This window comes from Triturus cristatus, chromosome 5_1 (assembly GCF_964204655.1).
Source record: "Triturus cristatus chromosome 5_1, aTriCri1.1, whole genome shotgun sequence".
Taxonomy (NCBI): Eukaryota; Metazoa; Chordata; class Amphibia; order Caudata; family Salamandridae; genus Triturus; species Triturus cristatus.
This window is the reverse complement of record NC_140587.1, coordinates 516,169,354-516,188,366: the sequence shown is the minus strand read 5'-3', so window position 1 is coordinate 516,188,366 and position 19,013 is coordinate 516,169,354.

The window sequence follows — 19,013 nt, the reverse complement described above, 5'->3', positions numbered from 1 at the left end:
CGAGGAATCTGCTCCAGCTCCCCCAGAGGGGACTCCTAATAGGGATATGTATGTGAAGCATGGTCTTTCTTCCATAATGTACAGCACAGTATGGAGGAAATATACTAAGAAAGATCCTGAGTTACGATGGCCTTTGTATGGATCGTTTGATATACGTAAGATTGAGTATGTGGAACAGTGTATGTGTAAGCGGCGTGCTCGTCAGGATATGTTTGAGTGTGTGCGGTTGTGGGTGAAGGAGGTGCGTGAGCGAGAGAAGCGTGAGAAAGCGCTGTTCGATAAAGAACAACGGAAGAATGATCATGTGCGGGCGCAGGAAGCGAAGCGTCGGGAAGACAGAGAACAGACAGAGAGACAAGAGAAAGAGCGTAGGCTGCAAGTTTCGGGTCAATATGCTGTTCGGCAGCCACTTTATCCTGTCCTTAATAATCTTGATGATGATTTTTATTTACTAGATCGCTCTCCGCCCCCTTATGTTGGCGCATCTGCTCCGAGGCCACAAGATTCTGTCCCGGGTCCGGGTAAGGTAGATACGCGGTCCATGTTATCGGCTGAGCATATGGCTGAGCTTCGACAAATTTCCTTCCGTGCACTTAAGGGTAAGGTGTCTGTGGATGAATTGTTCCATACGTGGGGGTCGTGGCAGGATAGAGAGAGATTGTATTTTTTGAGTCATTTCGCTGAAGAAGTGATTGCTGCTTTTCGGAAATATTCTAGTGTCTTTGAGCCTGAAGAAGTGACATCGGATGCTAAAGCATTGCATGATGGTGTTTTTTCTCCCTCTAAGGCTCCTGATACGGCTCGGCGGCTATTCGCCTTGCGGGACGCAGTGCTGGCCCATAAAGGAAAAGCGCGCCCACGAGCAGGGGAGGAGACGCAGTCGGATTCGTGTACCGCAGAAGGCCGCTCATCCACCTCTCAATCAGATAAGAGCGATCTAGTGCATGCTAAGCCAATGCGCGAGGCAGCGCCTTTGTATGTTCCTCCTAAAGGAGCGGGGACTAGCTCGGACATTACCTCCGCCGATGCTAAGGGATATTTTGTGTATAATTGGGTTTACACTCCGTGGCATAGGGCTGATGTTATGGCATTGAAGAATGCGCTGCCTGACCCCCGCAAGAATCCAGCGGCCTTCTACGAAGAAGTTGAGGGGGCCTTGAATTCTTGCGTTATGACTTTAGCAGATATAGATTTGTTCTTTGGGCTTATTCTACCACCGGATATGTGGCGATCTGTCCGAAAGGTAGATGATATAGTTGCCTTTAAGGCCCGGTGGTCTGACCTTGAGGATGAGGATAGGGAGCGGAAGCCCGCGCAGAAACCGCCCCAGAATATTTTAGATCTCCCTGCTGCCATTGTGGCTAAGTTGAAGACAATTATCCCCCCTAAAAAGATTGACTGGAATATGTTAGCTGCATGTAAACAGAAAGTTGACGAGTCAGTTGCGGACTTCTTTACGCGCTTTGAGGAGACGTTTCATGATTTTAGTGGCCAGTCGCTTACCGACGATACGGGACGCCACCTTTTTGCGGATAAATATGTGGCTAATCTGCTGCCGGCAGTTGCAGCCCGTCTAAAAGCGAGTGAAAGTTCTTGGTCCTCCGCTACACCGACGGCTCTCCTGACTATCGCCCAGTATTATGAGCGTCAGGAGCAAGAAGCAAAGGGCCAGGAAGAAAAGAAATCGAAAGATTTAAAAACAAAGGTGATGTTGGCACAAGTATATGGCCCGCCTCGACGGGGTAGTAATAGAGGTAGGGGAGGATCTTATGGCCCTCCCTCGGGCCGATCTGATTTGAATAGGAACCAATGTGCGTATTGTAAGCAATCGGGTCATTGGGCTAGGGACTGCCCGGTGTTGCATGCATCGCGTCAGGGGCATACCCACGGTGGCCCGCGAGGTAGAGGGGGTTTCTCGAACTTTCGAGGGAATTCTAACGAACAGGCTCGTTTTGACTCTGCTGGGCAGCACCGCGATAGATCAAACGTTTTTGATCGCCAGATCAGTACCAAGCGTCGGGGATTGACCGGTCGGGGTACCATGACTCTCAGCATGCATAGGAATGCGTTGGATGGGGGTTAGAATCAGTTGAGGTGCCGGTCGATCAGAAGGGCCCTTATGTATCGGCTGAGGTTTTGGGCTCTACTGATCAGTTCCTAGTGGATACAGGAGCGACACGTAGTGCATTGTCTAAGCAATTGGTTCCGGGGGCTCCCCCATCCGGCTTAATGGTCACATCGGTAGGGTTTGATGGTACACTCTCCCGAAGCCCTCTTTCACAGCCCCTCATGTTTAAGGTTGATTCTTTTTCTGCACCCTGTCCGTTTCTGCTTGCCCCGTACACACCGGACAATATTATGGGTCTTGATATGTTAAAGCATTTTAGAGCTACGATCCGCTGCTCCCCTGCTGGTGTACGGGTAATATTGAATGACAATTACCCCCGATCAGAACGGATGTGTGCGATGTCAGAGGATGCGCTGTTAGCTACCCTCCCTCGTGCTTTGTGGGCAACTTCGGATACTGATGTGGGACAAATGGTGATTCCACCGGTCCACATTAGCGTCCAGGAGGGGGCGGTGTTACCACGCCTCCCACAGTACCGTATTTCCCAGGAGGGGGAGGAGGCTCTCATACAGATAGTGCAGGATTTGATGGCGGTAGGAGTAGTGGAGGAAGTCCCCTACAACATTTGTAACAGTCCGATTCTTCCCATACTGAAAAAGGATACGGATGCCAGAGTTTATCGGTTTATAATTGATTTGAGAGAAGTGAACAAGATCGTGATACCTCAGTACCCAGTGGTTTCCGATATCACGACGTTGCTTACTTTGGTCCCACCTACGGCGACTATGTTCTCTGTGATCGATTTGAAGAATGCCTTCTTTTCCATTCCCATTCATCCCGATAGCCGATATCTTTTTGGGTTTACATTAAATAATAGATCTTATCGTTTTTGTAGGATTCCCCAGGGCTACACAGAAAGCCCTAGCATTTACAGTCAGGCTTTGAAAAGACAATTGGATTCCTTTGTTCTGCTCGAGGGGGTCGCCCTCATTCAATATGTTGATGACATCTTGCTGGCGGCTGACACCCTGGAGTTGTGTGAAAAAAGTACGTTATCCTTACTTTCCTTTTTAGCATCCCACAATCATAAAGTATCTAGGAAGAAATTGCAATTCTGTAGACCAAAGGTGACGTATTTGGGTCACCTTTTGTCTAAGGAGGGGCGTGCACTCACACCGGATCGTATCCAAGTAATGTTGGACACACCGAGACCGTCCACGCAGAAGGACGTGCGTGCATTTTTGGGCCTCGTTTCTTTTTGTAGACAGTGGATATTGGGGTTTTCACACATAGCTAAGCCATTGTTAGCCCTCTTGACAAAGGACACGCCTATCCCAATCCCTTGGTCAGATGAGTGTGATACTGCTTTTCAGCAACTCCGACAGGCCCTTTGTTCAGCACCAGTGTTAGGGACCCCTGATTATGCAAAACCCTTTTCGTTGTATGTGCATGAGAAAGATGGATGTGCATTGTCAGTTTTAGTGCAGATGCACGGCGATAAGCAGCGCCCTTGTGCATATTTTTCGGCTGTACTTGATCCTGTCGCCCGAGCATTACCAGGGTGTTTTCGCTCGGTTGCGGCGACAGCTGTGTCAATACGCCAAAGTGAGGGAATTGTGTTATCTCATAAGCTGTTGGTATTAGTCCCCCATGCTGTCGATGCCCTGCTTAATCAAACAAAGACGCAGCATTTGACCAGTGCCCGTTTAACGGGATATGAGTTGACGCTTTTGGCTCCTCATATTACGTTAAAAAGGTGCGTAACGTTAAACCCGGCAACATTGTTGCCATACCCCGAAACCCAGCCTGAGGCGCGGAAAGCGCATGATTGTATTCTCGTGACTGAGGAACAAACAAAGGGTCGTATTGATCTCCAGGATACGCCCTTTCCAGATGTAGATGGAGAACTGTGGGTGGACGGATCATGCCTGAAGCTACCAGATGGTACGACTTCAGCAGCGTATGCAATTACCACATTACAAACAATAGTGGAGACAGCACGCATACCACAGAAATCAGCTCAAGCAGCGGAACTGATAGCATTAACACGAGCATGTGAGCTCAGTACAGGATTGTGTGTGAATGTTTATACAGATAGCCGCTATGCCTTCGGAGTAGCGCATGACTTCGGCCTACTCTGGAAGGAGAGAGGGTTTTTAACGTCACATGGAGTTCAGATAATGCATGGAGAGTTAGTTCACAATCTTTTAACTGCACTGACGTACCCAAAGAAAATTGCCATCGTTAAGTGTAGCGCCCATAGGAAAGTAGTTGATAAAGTTGGAGAAGGGAATGCGTTAGCAGATCGAGTAGCACGGGAGACTGCGATGCAGCCCGGTACTACTGCCATGTATGTAGTAAAGTCACAGGTGGAAAGATGGCATGATGCGAAGGAGGAAGTGCGAGAAATGCAAAGGACCGCTTCTGACAAAGAGCGGGAACAATGGGCTAGTGAGGGAGAATTGGATGATGAGGGTTGCTGGAGGAATAAGCAGATGGATAGATGGAAATTACCCACGGCTTTTGTACAAGCTATGGTTCAGATGGCACATGGGCTAGCACATGTTGGAGCTTCCGCAATTGTGAAATTGCTTACCCAAGTTTGGGAGCATCCAGAGATTGCTAGCACAGCGAAGAGGGTGGTGCAGACCTGTATGATCTGCCTGAGGTATAACCCAGGAAAGGGTACTCGAACTCCAGCAGGAGGATTCGTGACACCCACTGCACCCTTCGAGGTTTTGCAGATGGATTACATCCAGCTTGAGCGCTGTAACAACCTGAAGTATGTTCTAGTAGTGGTCTGCGCTTTCAGCAAATGGGTTGAAGCGTACCCTACGAAAGACAATACTGCAATGACTACTGCGAAGTTGCTGCTGAAAGAGTTCTTCCCTTGATATGGCGTCTGTAGACTTCTGTGGAGTGATAATGGGCCTCACTTTGTAGCGGATGTTATAAAGTACGTCTTGAAGGGCCTGGGCATCACCCAGAAGTTTCACGCGGTATTCCACCCTCAGTCTGCGGGACTAGTCGAGATGTATAATGGTACACTGAAGCTCAAGATCGCTAAAATTCAAGCTTCAACGTCCTTGACTTGGCCAGACGCTCTGCCACTGGCGTTATTGTCAATTAGATCGGTACCACACTCTCGAACTGGCCTTACACCTTATGAAATTGTTTTCGGACGCCCAATGAATATTTGGGGTCCACCAAGACCTAAGGCTGTGTATGATGTACCTTGTGTAATGATGAGCGATTATCTGGCACAGTTAACGGATAACTTGGTTTCTATCCATCAACAGGTCCGAGAGGCGCTCCCTGATCGGTCTACCGATGAAGGACATGGTCTCCGGCCTGGGGACCACGTGATGGTGAAAATATTTGACAGAACAAACAGCCTGGAACCGAGATGGGTGGGTCCTGAGCAGGTCCTCCTCGCAACGAGGACGGCTGTACGAGTCTCCAACAGAAAGAATTGGATCCATTCCCTGCACTGTAGGAAGGTGCCGCCCGGATTGGTGGAACCTGCCGTGCTGACCGATCAACGAGAAATCTTGGCTGCAGAGACAGGCCGTGCTGCGGAGCCAAACGCCACTGAGGAGCTCTTTCCGGACCACGCGACTCCTGGAGGAAGGCGATATCATCTTCGACCAAGGAAGTGAGTTTTCCAGTACCGGGACATACTGTCAGAACGGCCCTTGGGTTAGTGAAACGGAGAGCCGATGAGGCAAGGGGGGGGGATCAGCCCTGCATTAGTGTAGCGACACCCGTCTTGGCCCGCTGGTGAAGAAATCAACCGCTGCCCAAGGGGAAGAGTTCTGACAGACTTTTAGTTTCAGGAAGATATTGGTTTTATTCTTTTCCTACTTTGACATGGAGAAAAAGAAAATCCTTTGTGCATTAGGGTTCATGTTGACAGTAGCCATTGTTGGGATAACCACATGGTTCGTGGAGGATGTAACTCCCGCTCGGAAGATTCTTGTGTTGACAACTCCGGTGCCTGAGGAGCACTACTTTTATACTTTACCATATCAAGAGTTGAAGCATCGACAATCTTACTTGAACAACACTTTCATCCAGATGCTGCATCATACCCACGTTGCTACGAATGCTACGAACTGTTGGATATGTGGGATGATGCCAGCTCATCAGAAGAAAGGAGGAACGCCATTTATACCACTTCCTTTCTCTCATAATGGCTCTTGTAGAGCATGGTATACTTTGCTTTTTGCCACTCGGAAACCGACAGTGGGACGATTGCTCTTCAGACTCAATAAAGAATGCCATCAAGACAAAAATGGGTATCCACAAGCGAATGGGACAATTTGGGAGTGGGAAGAGTACCGACCAGACAATGAATCCATTCCCTACATCTTCACGAACACAAGAGACACTGTGGGAAAGGACAAATTTGTGATTCAAGTAGCACAAGCTCAAGCGGATCTGTGTGTCCAGAGTGTGGGTTTCATCCCTGTTGGTGTTAGTGATTGTATTACTGTTCTGAATATTGATGGGTTGAACAATAGTACCTTCTTGGCCTCCCATAATACGTATTTTGTGTGTGGAAATAAAGGTTATTACCGTCTGCCGGCTGGGTGGTCTGGGGTATGCTATGTATCATTCCTATTACCTCCTGTATTCCTAGCACCCGCATCTTATCATAAGGATTTGAAATTATTGAATAATGTGACTGTAAATAGGTATAAGCGTACTTTATCAATTGACGATGTAGATCAGACTGATACCAGTCTGCAGCAGTATATTGATTTTAACTTAGGACTGTTTTTCTTTGTTGGAGCTGCCCTGAACAGTAGGAAGATCCGAAGATTAACAAGAGTGGTAGAAGCTGTGACAAATCAGACTGCTGCTGCTCTTGGGAATCTTACGGAGGAATTGCAAATTACTAGAATTGTTGCATTGCAGAATCGCATGGTATTAGACGTTATGCTAGCTGACAGAGGAGGAGCATGCAAAATTATTGGAAGTAGCTGTTGTGTGTTTATCCCTGATCATACGCCATCAGTTTATAATGCCATCAATAAACTGCATAAAATTGCAGCTGAGATCCATACAGAAAACGGCACTTGGTCCTTTTCTGGATGGTTTTGGGCGCTAATTACTGCCTGGGGATGGAAGGTTCTAACTGGTCTCTGCATTATTGTAGCGGTTCTGTTTTCGTGCTGTATCTGCGTTCAATGTGGTCCCTTGCTCTGCTCATTATGTGTATCATTCTGTATCCCTGATAAGAAAACTATTGCCGATGTTGCTCACCAAAAACGTTTAGCTAAAGAAGTTGAAGAAATGATGACAATTGACATATATGATGATTATCCTAACAAACCGGATGTCTTCAGTAAATGCTGAAAGGGTCGTCTGTTGTAAATTGAAACGACGATGTGATTAAGCATTTACTAAAGACATTAATTCCCTTCTCCAGATCGTGTTTTCTCTGTTATGTTGACCGAAGTTTGGACTCCATTTTGTATTGTCATGCTTCCACGTGTTCCCCACGAGAAGAGTCCAACCTCTGTGTTAGTTGCTCTTGTAATCTGCCTAGTAACAGTCTATAAATAGCTCCTTTGTCCATCTGGCACATGCCCAGACTTGACCACATCTGTTATCAGTTAGCCTTGCTTGACCATGTTTTCGCGGGCTCAAGGAGTGTGTTAGCTCCGCCCACATATTGATTCAGTATCGAAAATGACCATAAATGGTAATGTTCTTCGGCCTCATGTTGTATCCACCCACTTATGAGCCCCTCTATTGTGTATAAAAGGGGACCATGTACGTAAGTTCTTTGTGCTACTCTATGCAATACTGAAGAGTGTTGTGTGGATTGTAGGACCACCCTTAAGGGTTAATAAATGCTGTCTTTGTACTTTGCAGTTTCCGTGCCAACTTCCTTATAGATTCCATTACAGGAGAGCGAACCCTTGTGTCCTGCGGGCCTAGCTGGGGCCTGTATTCATCACAAGCTTTTTAATCTGAGTGTACTTAGGACAGAAGAACAAAAAATGTTCTTCGGTTTCATGTTCGTCCATACATGAGGGCCAGATGGACAAGATGTTAACACCCTTACATTTGCTACAGAATTCATTGACTTGCAAAATGCTGTACCTAAACTTCAAATATAAGGATTTTGCTAATGGAGATTCAATACGATTCAGAAAGTCCTTTAGGTGCATGATATCTTTCAGATCCAGGAACCTCCTTGTTATTTCCCCGGTAGATCATTTGTTTAGCTATATTTCGCTAACATTGAGCCATTATCTCTTTTTTAGGACGGGCAAAATTAGTTTTTGTATACTGCAAGGGTTAGTCTAAAGCTCACTCATGCCTAGTCTATGGAACCAACACTTGTTGAAATTAAGCCATGGTATGCTCCCTCTAGTATCTTATGTTAACACATCCAGTAACAATTCTCTCATGTGGAGCAGTGTATTATTTGACTAGACTCAAATCCACTAAGCAAGGGGCCTAAAAGAAATCACGTGCCACATTTTTTAGACTCAGGTCCAAAAGCATAGGGGTCAGGGAGCCAGTTCGTGGAAGCTCCAGAACTGATCTCATAAAGGAATTTTCAATATTTCCAATGTCCCCTACATTATTCTGGCCCAATAACTCGGCGTCATAAAATGCTGCTTCAATGCCCTTACTTCATACACTTGAATTACTGGTGCCACTGGTCTCTAAATGGACTTTCTCTGTTTTTTGTCTATACCAGAACTTACATGTTGGAGTGAGAGCTGGCTTTTTGCAATTTGATGGGCCCATGATAATGAATTAGTCAGTGTGACTCCCAGATAGTCGAGTTGCTTCAGATGTTCTAGTGAAGTGGAGTCCAGCTTTATCAACCCCCAAAGGACTTTTGTGGGTTAAATACCATGAATTTAGGTGCCATGGTATTGATTTCTTGCCCAAACTACCCACTGGCCACCGCAAAACAATCCATTAGATTTTGAAGCCCCATTGGGGTCTTGGAAATAAGTAGGGTATCATCAGCAAAAAGCAGCGATGCCAGCAAGTTTAGGGTGATCACCTCTGCTGTTGGTCAGTGATTCTATCAGTCCATCCATTGATGCAGAGGGTGAACAATGTAGGCGCAAGTATACATCCTTGACGCACTTCTCTGTTCACCCTCATCTGATCAGTCAACCTGCCCTGCCTTCCCCATCTGACTTGAGCGTAGTTATCCCTGTGCAGTCCTATGATATCTGCAATAAGTTGCTTGGGACCCCCCATTTTGTTCAGGGCTGCTCAAAGTTTCTCTTTGGGAACTAGATCAAATGCAGCAGGTCCACGAACACAACGTAAACATGTTCCCCTTTTGATTGTCACATATTTTCATAAAATCATTAAAAAGCGGGACAGTTGGCCTACAGTACTCGTATTTTTAAACCTGACTGCATTGATGAGAATATATTCCCTTCTCTTATCCAGTCTAAAAGCCTCTCCAGCAGATGCCTGCAAAATAATATCTCTGCAATATCAATCAGGCTGATGAGCCTATAATTCGCTGGGTTACTTTTTTTTAAATTTTTTAAATACAGGTACTACTTCTGCACCTAACCAAGAATCTGGTATATCTGCTCCCTTTAGGATGGAATTTAAGCTATGGTTAAGAATCACGCCCCAGATACCAGGTTCTGAACGAAAAAGATCAACCGGAATTCTATTGAGACCTGGTGCTTTGCCGCATTGTAGTGTGGCAATTGCTCCCTGAGTTTCTTCTATTGTAATTATAATTTAATCTGTTTCCAGTTCTGTTTCAGTTAAAAAACTAGTGGGCGTCTTAATGGTTCCTCAACCAGTGCCCATTGGCCCTAAAAATATAGCAAACTAAAATAATCAATCTAGGTCTGTGGCTGTATGTAGAAGTCTTCCTCTGCAATTGAAATTTTAATATCCTTTGGCTATCAAATGACAAACCTGTTTGTTATTTTGCCTTGTGCTTCAACAAGTAGGTCTTTCAAAAATCCTTCATGCCACTTCCTTTTTGCCTTTCTTTGAACAGTTTTATAAAGTTTCTTTTTTATGGCTACCATACTACTTGAACCAGTTTTAAAAGCCCACATCAATTCTTGTCTAGCTATCTTGCAAAACTCATCATACCACTCCTTCTTGGTAATGCCCATTACCTTGCCCCTACCTCTCGTATAAAAAAACTTTTTAATCTGGCCAAATAAACTCATAAATATGTCCAACATGGGTTGCACCCCTGATCTATAAGTACAGTATTGTAAATGTGTGCCAGAGTTTCAACGCTCCTTTAATTTGCAGGTAACTGGACCATCCTTCTATCATTTAACAAGCTCCCTTCAGAGAGGGGCTGAGAGGTAATAAATGAATCAGACAGTTCTAATGTGAGTGCATCCTGGTCACTATCAGATCTCTCAATGACCCACATGTCCAATAGCGTGCATCAGAGGAGTAGGTCAAGTAGAATATAGTCAATCCTCGTTTTACAATTATCTCTTTTTGTACGTGTAACTTGGATCTTGGTTGGAGATGGAGCATCCATTACTAGCCCTCAACCCATATTTAAGAGAGAGAGAAGCAACTTGAAATGCTGCCCTCACATTTTTACCAGGCCTTGCTTGTGATGATGAGTGGTACTGTGAGTATCGGTACAAGGGATTACCCTCCCATATCACTAATCACACTGCCCGAGTTGATTGTATTGAATCAATAAGTGTTCAACAATAGTGGCCTTCCTTCATCACACTGATTGGGGAGCAGCACCTGTCAAATCTGACCTGCCACAATCTCTGTCTGCCCCTTCTGTGTTTGGTTATGGGTATTACACAGAGAGCTCCCACTCTTAGGATCAGATACCAGTGCCTTACAGGGAGGAGAATGTTTAAACTGGATCGTAGATAGTACTACTTTGATCTGAATAGTAGTATTTTCCAGTGGCCGAAGTGCTTTAAAAAAAGTATGGGAACTGTGATTCTGCATGCAATGGGGGCAGGGTGAGTGAGAGTGGGGCGTGGTCAAAGGCATGGCTAAAAAAGGAAATATTCTGTAACTTTTTTCGGTCTTTCACCTTCAGGTAACTGCATATAAAATAAGGCACCATTTAAATGAATGTTACAGTAAAATGAAAATTATCTAAATCAGTGGTAAAAGCACTATCGTACATTGTGAAACCTTTATTAGTCATTCACTGCTCCAGAGAGCAACAGAATTGAATTCTGGTTAGTGCAGTATAGAATAATGACTTGTGTATGTTTAGTGCTACGAGGTCCCAGTTTGTGAGAGAAAGCACTGTGAACTTGTGAGTCATTATTTTAAACTTGTATTACACACATTATAAGATAGGCTTCTACAATATATGCACAAAAGTTTAAGATAAAAAAAGTACTTCCAAAATAAAGATTTTATTATTACCGAGATGGTATGTAGTGCAAATTTTCTTTTTAACTATCTTTTAAAAGCACACACTTAACAGCTTAGCTTCCTTAAGATACCTTTCAAAAAGAATAAATGTGTGTCGTCAGGATGTTTTAAGTGATTCCATCAGTTAAAGTCAATACCAGCTTCCAAGCACCCTTTACATTTTCAGATTGACCAGTTGTGTTCATTTACATTTCTTTCAGGGAAGCTGGCACCCTGGCAAGAAGGCTTGTTTAGCTCTCTTCCCCACCCTTGGTTTTACATCACCTGAGGCTCCCTATCGTACACTTCAGCAGAAGCAATTGAACTCACAGAATAACCACCCCAGGACTGTTGCCTTTCATAAAAAGTAGAGGAACTGTTTTTTTGAACATTAAAAAAGTATGGTCACATCGTGCTACTCAGATCAAACCCACTTCGACCACTGCTAATATTGGCTTTATATTATTGATTGTTCTTTTTTAGGAGGGGACCTCTCCCTTTGTACATACTGTAATTATTGCTTAAACCTGTTGTTACTTATTGTTTGGCTCCCTTTTTTGCACTTTGCACTGTCCCATCACTTGGAATACCTACATTATTTTTATTACTGTATTTAAATGGAGCAATCGGGATAAAGTTGATATTTAAATGATTCATGTTGTGCATTTATTGAAATGCTTTAAACCACACTGAGACCATAGATACTTGCCATTCCCTCCCTAAAAATAAGGCTCATATATTCGATCTTCTTGTATCGGAGCAGCCGGATGCGGTGTTTCTAACCGAAACATGGCTTCATCTCGGGTCCGGTCCAGATGTGGCCAGTGCCCTTCCAGAGGGCTATGTAATGGTGAGATGTGATAGGAGCTCTGGCAGAGGTGGAGGGATCGCCGTAATTTTTAAATCGAATACGGTATGCACCCTGGAAGCCCTTTCCTTTCCTATGTGTGAATCTGCCTTTTTTAAATTAGCAGTCACGTCTCAGCTGACTTTTTCCGGTATATTAATATATCGGCCGCCAGACAAATCCACAAGTTGGCTGTCATCTTTGGCAGAGCTGGTCGCTCCCTTCGCACTAAAGTCAGCTAATTTTACTATTGTGGGGGACCTTAACCTACATTTGGAAAATACACAGGACAGGTTAATTAGCACGGTCCTGATGGACCTGGAGGCATTGAACATCTTTTTGCACAATCATGACCCTACCCACCAGGCAGGTCACCTCTTGGATCCAATCTTTTCTACTCTTAATTTCGAATGTAAGTCACCCATTCCGCTGGATTGGTCCGACCATTATGCCATCTACTTTAGTTTGCAAATTTTGAGAACCTTGCCAGTCAATAGAGGGGACAATACCAGTTACTATAGAGCATGGTCAAAATTAGATCTCACTGCATTTAACACCACATTATGTGGTACGCGTCCAGACCCTGAACTTCCTCTTCTGCCTCTTAATCTAGCAGTTACATCTTGGTTGTCCACTGCCATTGATTTGCATTTGCCCTTGCGTCGTAACGCAGTTTAGGTCACCATCCACCGGCACCATGGTACACTGATGACCTAAAACTTGTGAAGTCTGAGTGCAAGTACTTGGAGCGCAGGTGGAGAAAAACGTATAGCCCTCAACGAAAACTTACCTATAAAGCAGCACTTGGTCAGTATCATCTAGCATGTAGGAAAGCAAACCTACATTTGTAACTAATGAAATTAATAAATCCTCTAACCGGCCCGCGCACTTTTTTCAATGATAAAAAATTTGGCGGGCTCTAAGACCCTCCCACCGCCACCATCTCTCGATGAACCTCGCTGTAATGAGATCGCTGATTTCTTTACTGCTAAAGTAGAAATGATTCATCATTCCCTCTTAGGCTCGCAGCCTCTCTTCCCTCCTATGCAACATGCAATTTTAGTGTCTGCCCCTGTCCCTTCTGGACCCATTTTATCTAAATGGCCCTTGTTGGACCAAAAATCCTTATTTGATTGCTTATCCAAAGTAAAGTCCGGTTCCCCCCTTGATCCGGTTCCGGTAAATATCTTGCGTCAGATCTCTCAGGACTCTTTGTCTATTATCCAGAACTTGCAAAATGCCTCACTCCAAGAATCAACGGTTCCTGAGGACTGGAAACAGGCGATGGTGGTCCCTCTTCTTAAAAAACCCACAGCTGACCCCAAAATTCTAGCGAACTATCGTCCTATTTCCCGGCTTCCTATGTTCTCTAAAATCCTTGAGAGGCATGTTAACCTCCATCGTTCGTCACATATTGAATCCTCTGGATTTCTTCATCACTCTCAATCGGGTTTCCGTTCTCACTTTTCAACCGAGACCACGTTATTAGGAGTAATTGAGAACCTACGCTTGTTACTCGACCGAGGAGAAACGGCGGCGCTTAAGATTTTGGATTTAAGCGCCGCGTTTGATACCGTGTCACACCCCATACTATTGAAGGCACTTAGGTCAGCAGGGGTAGTTGGTTCAGCCTGGTCTTGGTTGGCTACTTTTTTGCAACACCGTTCCTTTCAAATCTTTTCGTCCACTGCTTCCTCATCCATTCGCCCATCTGCATATGGAGTTCCCCAGTGGTCCTCACTCAGCCCTCTGTTATTTAACATCTATGTATGTCCTTTGGCTGATATTGTGGAGGCCTCTGGCTTAGTTCTTTACTCATATGCAGATGATACCCAGATAATTTTTTCACTCTCAGCTGAAGCGGAAAGCTCTCCCTCCTCGCTTCAGCATGGTCTGGGTAAGGTGGCTGAGTGGATGCAGACTAATCTGCTAAAACTGAATGGGGAAAAAACCGAGGTCTTAATCTTCGGTAAGAACACTCACCTTTGGGGTCCCAGACATTGGCCTCCTATAATGGGCTCTCTTCCCCAGCCCGTGAAGCAGGTGCGGAACCTTAGTTTTATAATGGACGATTCACTCTCTATGCGGCAACAAGTGGTGAGTGTCGCAGCCACTTGTTTCACCATATTGAGATGGCTACGCAAGATTCTTTGGATGCTCCCTGACTACACCAAGAGTACGGTTGTCCAGGCGTTAATAACATCACGCCTGGACTATGGAAATGTGCTGTACTTAGGGGGTTGCCAGGAGACTTTGCGGAAACTTCAGCTGGTTCAAAACTCTGCAGCTCGTCTCCTGTGTAAAATCCCCCGTAGGACTAGTGTCTCCCCTTTTCTTCATGATCTACACTGGCTTCGTATAGACAAGCGCATCGAACACAAGACGCTGTGCACAATGTTCAAGATTAAACATCAGACTGCTCCTGCATACTTGCAATCTCTTGTCCATCCTTATGTCCCTGTCCGCTCGCTTAGATCTGCATCACAGGGCAATTTTCATGTTCCTCGTTTTAGGCTGTCTAGAATGGGAGGTCGTTCTTTCTCATGTCTCGCTCCTAGGCTGTGGAACTCACTTCCTCTGTCTTAGAAGCTGGAACCTCATTACTTGAACTTTCGTAAGAATTTGAAAACCTGGTTATTTTCCCGCAAATAAACTTCAGCCACAGTGATCCCCTTATTGCCTGGTCATCGGCGGCGCCGGGAGACCCCATTGTGGGTAGCTGCGCGCCTAAGAAATCAATTAATAATAATAATAATAATACTTATGTCAAAGTGATTCCTAGAGGAACACTTTTTTGAATGACTCTTTAAGAGATGGGCAGACCAAACGCAGTTTGGACATAAAATAGATTTCATGTTTTCCAGCAGAAAAGTTGCCATGACAAGAAATAAAGTAGTCCAGAAGAAATAAATGGTGTATCTATTGAGGTGGATAGGTAACTAGGAAGTTAGGGAACTCTTCAATTATTTTTCCATGTTCCATTCTAGATCATTATTTCTTCAACGTAACTAATGGATTTTGTTATCATAGCTTTTAATACCTTTATCATTCATTTAACATAGGTCAGATGTAAGTGAGTGATTGGATTACCACATTTAAAACTGCAGAGGTTTATAATATATGATATAGTCCATAACAGTATTATAGCACACTGCCATTTTAGATGGCTGGATGCTTCAGTCAGTTGAATAGGCCTCCCATTCTAGTTTGTACTTTTGTTGCCAGTAAAAAGGCTGATATCATAGGGGGACACAAAGTGGTATTGTTGTTGATATTGCTCTTGCATTTTTTTCAAAGGTAGTTACAGTGCAAATATTTTCTATGTTTGCACTGTGACTTCTTTTCTGACTTTCCATACCTTCATACATTATGAAATTAGTCGTTGCAAATCACCTAAATCTTTATATTCATTAAATTTGAAAAGTTATTTTATTTTTGTTTGTTTTATTAACCAACAGCCTCATGCATCAAGCCAAAATCCAGTCGGTAAAATACCGATTCGCTAATAGCTCCCGGTATTGAGTTAAAAATACCCAATCCCAATGCATCAACCCAAAAGCAAAAATCGCTATTTAAGGAATCCTTAAATAGCGATTCCTTAAATAGCGATAGCATTTAAGGAATCCCAAATTGAGATTCCTTAATTTAAGGAATCTCAATTTGGGATTCCTTAAATGCAATGCATGAAAGTTAAAAAATTAGCGAATTCGCTAATAGGGGGAGCAAATTACCATGAAGATGAACTGCATGGTAATTTGCTAAAAGTTTGAAAAATGCACTTTTGTGCATTTTTCAAAGTTTCATGTTGCGCACACATATGCCCTTAGAGCATGTGTGTGTGCAACATATGTGCACATATCAATTTCAGGGGTGCAATAGGGTGTCATTTTGACACCCTTGCACCCTTGAAATTGCATGAGCAATTTGCGAGAACCTACTGGTACTCGCAATTTGCTCATGCAATCTCCAATTCATTCCTATGGGCCTGGAGGCCCATAGGAATGATTGGGACGGCATTCCTTAATTGCTACTCGCAATTTGCTAGTAGCAATTAAGGAAAGTTAAGGAATCACTATTTGAATAGCGATTCCTACATGCATAGCCTTTTGCTATTCCTTATTAGCGAATCCTTATTTTTCGCTAATAAGGAATCGCAAATGCCAATGTTGATGCATATGCCCCCAAGACTTTTTTATGTTTGTGTACTTTATGAGCTAGTTTGAGGTGCACTGTTTAAGATATTTTTTGATATAATTTATTTATTTATAATATTTATAGAACTTTCAAATATCCATTCAGAATCTTACATTTTCTAACATGTTTGAATATTTATTATGTTTTAATAATGTTCAGCGTAAATTTATGTCATCTGGGTGTAGTGAATGTGGCCTCCCAAAATTATGCTCCTTCCCTAATGATTGTTAGATAAATGTGAGAATAGTAAATTTGACCTCCACCAAAATATGCTCTTTACCCAGATTAAAGTTAGAAGATTAAATTTGCCCCGTTGATGCACTTTTCCCATTTTTTGTTAGAGTCAGAATTGTAAATTTGATACCCCATTATATGCTGTTCCCCTAAAAAACTAGTTAGATCGGAGTTAGAATAGTAAATCTGACTCCCAGTATCCTATCTATGCACTTTCACATTGCTTTCCCAGTCCTGAGGCGAAAAGCCGGGAGCTGGAGGTACGAGGACCTTACTAAGATTGTTTTAAATCGCACTGTTTTTAATCTTTGTAACATTGCGTGGTGTCACTTACTTTCTCTCTGTGTTTGTAAGCCCCACCACCTGACATCTTCTACAGCGCACAGACGATCCTGTCTCTGCTCGCGCTTGGCATTTCTCGAGCGGCCGCCATCAGCACAGGCGTGCGTGCTGACCACGCCCCCTACAGGCCACGCCCCCTACTGTTATACAAATGTGCATGCACAGGAAGCGCAGCGGACGAGCGCAGCGGGAGCGCCGTTTGCGCGCCGAAGGCGCGCTTAAGGCAAGCCCGTCTGCGCCCGTCCGCGACAGTCCGGGGCTAGGGGCGCGCCACTCTGCCCCGCTCACCACCTATACCCCGGACCAACTACACAAACTCCAGGGACCCTGGCCCATCGCTACCTCTACCTGTTCCCGCATCCTCTCTCTTGGTCTCTCTCCCGCCGCTCCCTCTCACATCCCCCTTCCCACAGTTGACCCCTCTCTCTCGACCAGTAGCAACACTCTTCCCACTACCCCTAAATCCCTCACGGTGTGCTATCTCAACACTCGGTCAGCAGTCGCCCATGCACATGAACTCTCAGTCATGCTGGATCTTCAAGCCCCTGATCTTCTTTTCCTAACGGAGACCTGGTTCAGCGACGACTCCCTCCCCGCCCTATTAGCCACCTTACCGGCCTCCTACTACGCCCTTCGGGCTGATCGCCCTCCCGGCAGAGCTGGAGGCGGCGTGGCGGTCATCGCACGCACCGATCTCCCCTTTCAAACTCTGTCCCTGCCTGATATCGCGACCACCGAATACTTGGTTATTCGCACTACCTCCATTACTCCCCCTCTGACCTGTTTTCTCACTTACCGTCCTCCTCAATCCCCTTTACAGTTCCTCCCTGACTTCCTGGAAGTCCTGGCTACCATTACAGTCAATAACTCTTCTATCCTACTCCTTGGCGACTTCAACTTCTGGCCTTCCGACCCAGCTGAATGTTCGTCCTCTAAGGAATTCTCTGAAACCCTCCAATCCCTCAACTTCACTCCCCACGTCCACTCCCCCACCCACACCAAGGGTCATATTCTTGACCAGATCTGGTCCCTCAACTGTCCCGTGGAATTCCTCTCCATTTCGCCTTGCACTTGGTCCGACCACCACCTTATCTCTTTTTCCCTACCCATTCACCCCCCAGCTCATCCCCCTCGCCCCAAAAACATCTGGGTTCGAGCATGGGGTCGTGTCAACCCGGAAGATCTTTCTTCCCTTCTTATCACTTCCCTCCCTTCCCTGCAGGGCCTCTCTACTCTCTCCCAGGTTGAGGCCATAGATCAGTGGCTCTCCGTTGGCAGTGACTCAGTTGCCCCGCTCAAACGCATTACTTCCAAGCGCGACAAGGATGCCAACCGGTGGTTCAACACAGACCTTAAGGCCACCAAACTTACTGTACGCCGCGCGGAGCGGGCTTGGAGGAGAAGTTATTGCCCCACTTTAAGACTGGAGTATACCAACATCCTTACCCAGTATAAAAAAGACATCTTGGTGGCCAAAACCGCCTACTTCTCCTCCAAAATCCTCGCTGCAGAAAACCAGCCTAAGGAGATTTTCACGATTATCCATAACCTGGCGCTCTCTGATAGAACAACTTTGAAGCCCGCCCCCTCCGAGGAACTCTGCCACTCCCTTAACAACTATTTCATCCATAAAATTTCTACTATTAAAGCTAACATCCCGCCCCCTTCTTCCTCCTTTGCTGATCCCCAATGCCCCCCTCCCAAGGGACAACTCACTGCCCTCCCCCCCATATCTAAGGAAGCCCTGTCTTCCTTGGTACCCTTGGTTAAATCTGGCTCTCCACTCGACCCCTGTCCTGCTCACATTCTCCGTCACATCTTTGTTGCCTGCCCGGATCCTCCCCTTCACCTCCTCAACTGTTCTCTGGCTAAAGGTGTAGTTCCTTCCCCCTTGAAGTCTGTGATTATTGTTCCGATTCTAAAAAAACCGGGGGCTGACCCCTCTGTCCCTGC